Here is a 3,947-nt window from a genome sequence, read left to right as displayed (position 1 = left end):
TAAAACGATTTGATTCAAATAAAATTGGTTCAATTTTTGGCAAAAGAGACGGGACAATCCATTGTTTAACTTCTGTTTCCAGCAATATAAGCTTATAATGATGACTCAAGAAGATGAGAGCCTAGGCAACGAATAACACCATAAGAAATAAGATATAAAATAATCTAGAAAATAATACTCAATGCAGATACCAAACTCGTTATATCACGGCTACATAAAATCTAATTCTACAACGGCAGGAGTAATAATTTAGATAAAATCAAATTCCACAAAACAATACTCAATGCAGATACCAAACTCGTTATATCACGGCTACATAAAATCTAATTCTACAACGGCAGGAGTAATAATTTAGATAAAATCAAATTCTACAAAACGATATGTTCAAAGTCATTTGAAAAGTTTCGTATCCTGCAAATGAATGAGTTTCGTATCCTGCAAATGAATGACTGAAAATGTAGGGTTAAAACAATACCCGAAAATGATACCATGTATATTGAGCAATTTCTTTTATGCTATATATCGAATGATATTAGAATTTTCTTTGTCCCGTTCTATGAACTCCCTTGAAATCAGATCTTCAATCTGCTTCTGCATTAATTTAACTTTTGGTTTGAACGTGGCTTGCAGTTGCTCAACGCATTCAACGAATAATTCCTGACTGCTCAAGACTTTTCTAGCCTTCATCGTCCGAACTATTGCAGCATCGATGGCATGGCATCTATCGCCATCTACAACCTCGCTGACTCTCTTCTTCTCATCCATCTGTGGAAGTGAAATCTTAATCCTCGCAGATTTGCAGGTGAAGCTAGCATTGAATTCAAAACTATCAGTTTTTGTTATTGTTTGAGTCACCGGCTCCTTCAAAATAATCTTGTACTTTCCACATACAAATGAATGAAGCAGTCTAATAACATCCTCCTCTCGCAAATTTAATTGTGAACTGATTTCTTCACAGCTCAATCTTTCAAAATCATTGAACAATAAAAGCATGACTGCCTGGTTGGTTGATACTGCAATTTCTATTGGCTTAGTATCAAAGTTTCCTATAATTTTACAATTTCCCAAACAATACATCCATGTAAGTTTACGATGCTGATATTTTGTAGAATAAAAGCCTTCATACGCCCTAATGCATTTAAGAATTTCCGCTGGTGGATTGAGGTTGAATAACTTGTAGGTTGGCCAGAACCCATTATTTAATACTGTAACAGTCAACTCTATTCCAGGATGCACATTTGAATTATCATGAAGATATGTGTTGAAGTCAAGTTGAGTCTCCCTTGCCAGTGTGAAATCATTAACCATGCCCTGCATCTTTGACGTTAGCTGGAGACCATATTCATGCTTTATCTTTGACAACATGGCTCGTTCATGGCTCTCATTTGCGCTTTTATGGTGTAGTAATCTGGAAGCTAGTTTTTTCCTGTAAAATTCATCAAACAAATCTCTATCACTAACATACTGAAGGAGATTCGCCGCCTTTTCAAGAATACCCTCAATATGATCATCACTTAAACCGCTCTTTTTAAGCACGTTGTCACAAAATGTAGCCAGAAACTCTGCACATGTGCTTTCTTCGACTTTTTTATCACATATTTCTTCAAATGCCTCCCTCAAGGCTTTATAAAAAATACTGCTTCTTTGAAATGCATCCACAACGTAACCACTACACTTATCATGCACTTCAATAATCTTCTCCACAAACTCATGTGCTGGAATGTCATCTATATGACTTCCGTCTCCATTATTATTCTTGACAACATCTTCCACCCATTTAAATAATTTTATTCCTTCGCTGATTACATGCTGTTTAAAAATATTTGCAAAAGGTTCCAAGCTTTGAGGTATTCTACAGAACAGCCTGTACATTCTCGAAAGATCGTCTTTCTTGTCGTTTGTAAGCAAAACATGACACCCCGAATACTCATTTTCCAAAAGTTGAATATAGTAGCGGGAGAGGATTTCATTTTCTACTTTCTCTAATAACTTCTGCTCGCTGCTGGAATGCAAATAGTGAGCAACTCTTTCTTTCTCACATCTCAAACATTCTTCGGCCTTTATCATATAGTCAGGACACGAATCCTCCTCTAATATCCATAATGAACCCTTCCTAGAGTAGTAAGCTCCAGTATCTTCCAACATGGGAGCTTCAAAGTCTTTTTGGTACAAATCCAAGCGGTCCATTCCCATTTCCACAAAAAAATTCACAATGTTTCTCAACAAACCGCGATCAATTTGTTCTCCCTCGCGCTCTCGATTAATCAACTCAATCACCACATTCTTCACATTAATCTTGATACCGTGATACACCACGTCACGGAAACACATCACTCCAACTTTTACTAGCGAAACCAGGGAGTTTTGCGGAACGAAGTAAAGATCCAAATAAAAGAACATATTTGAGATGAGTCTAACCAGCACCTTGTGATAATTTCCCCAACATTTCTCAACTTCTTTCAACAGGAACTGATCATGCACTTCCCCTAAAGCTGGCAATACTGTGACAGCAACGTATTCTTCCAATGAAATCCTGTACTTGTCATAGAGTTGTTGTGAGTACACATAAGGAGGCCTTTGGGTGCACATTTTGTACACAGTTGTATAAATGTTAACGTACTCCGTTACAGGAAACTCGCCTTTTAAATCTGTTTTGAGAATATTTATCAACTTTAGGATGCCATTCTGAATAATATCCCATCCTTCATTGAATTCTATAGTACCTGTATCTGTTGACATCATCATCTTTTTCCAAGTGGTAACTGCCCGCCTTTCTTAGCCGTCACCTTCTGTCAAGCGACGTCTGCCAACGTTACAGAGAAGTCTTGCGAACGCACAGAATGTCAGGTAATGTAACCGGATTGTGTCGACTGCGCCTATTTGTGTTGTCGCTTCCCATAAAACAAAAGAAATTGTGTCACATGGTGAGGAAGAAGAGAAGAACCATTTTGATATATTTATACGGAGATCGCCACTCCATATGGGACACCCAAATTTCTGGGCCGACAATTCGTGAAATAAATAAATTATGAACCATATAAACTTCCATCTCAAACTACCGTACAAAATTAAGCTAAAAGACTAACAATGTTATATTTCAATCCATGAAAAGTTAATTCGTGGGACTCTCCCTCATAGATTATGTCAAGTCAATTGCCAGTGTATGCATTGCCTTTGTCACACATTTACACTACACATTATCATACTCCTTTGAATGCAGATGAAGATAGGCCATGCAAAATATTATTAATGACCAAGTGGGGTTTCATAATTGAATCTATGAGAATATGGGATTATATGTGAAGATGAAGATAGGCCATGCAAAATATTATTAATGACCAAGTGGGTTTCATAATTGAATCTATGAGAATATGGGATTATATGTGAAGAGTGTAGCATAGTCCATGTTAGGAAGCATACCTTTGCTTGCAAAATTTGCATATTCATAATTTTTTTATTTTTTATTTAAACTATTTTTTCAAATACTTATGGTTGATGGTTGCACTTGTTTTTCAGTAAAAATAATGTTTCAGACAAATTTTTCTGGGCTTTTGCTTTTAGTCAACATTCAAGCCATTTAACCTAGTGGAAAAAATTTCAATGCCATAAAGACATCTCTTGGGAATTTGAGAAGCAATGCAATCCTTACAGGTGTGACCCTTCTCATTATTTGAATTCAGTGTTGTATATCTATTACAGAATATTAGTACAAAATAAAATATGCCATGGTTTAAAGACATGCCATGATACATTTTGGACTCTACTGGATAGTGGATGCCACTCATCATTGTGAAGGTCAATGAAAACAAAATGGTGAGCACAAAAGAGAAAACATAATCATCATGGCACCCTACAACTCCAATCTTGCAGCTTGTCACAAAAATGGAAAAGAAATTGATATTTAGAAAAAAAAAAATGATGCATAGGACAACGTCTGCTCAGTGGGA

The 3,947-nt window shown here is 36.2% G+C and overlaps 1 pseudogene; it reads right to left on the bottom strand.

The window, feature by feature from the left end:
• Positions 1–510: 510 nt before the first annotated feature.
• Positions 511–2,742, bottom strand: LOC149190121 (cullin-1 pseudogene; annotated as a pseudogene).
• Positions 2,743–3,947: the final 1,205 nt, after the last annotated feature.

The sequence above is a fragment of the Pinus tabuliformis genome, chromosome 3_1 (genome assembly GCF_031772625.1).
Source record: "Pinus tabuliformis cultivar Carrire ecotype Pingquan chromosome 3_1, CPIR1, whole genome shotgun sequence".
In the NCBI taxonomy this organism is placed as follows: Eukaryota; Viridiplantae; Streptophyta; class Pinopsida; order Pinales; family Pinaceae; genus Pinus; species Pinus tabuliformis.
This window is presented reverse-complemented; position numbering and strand designations above follow the sequence as displayed.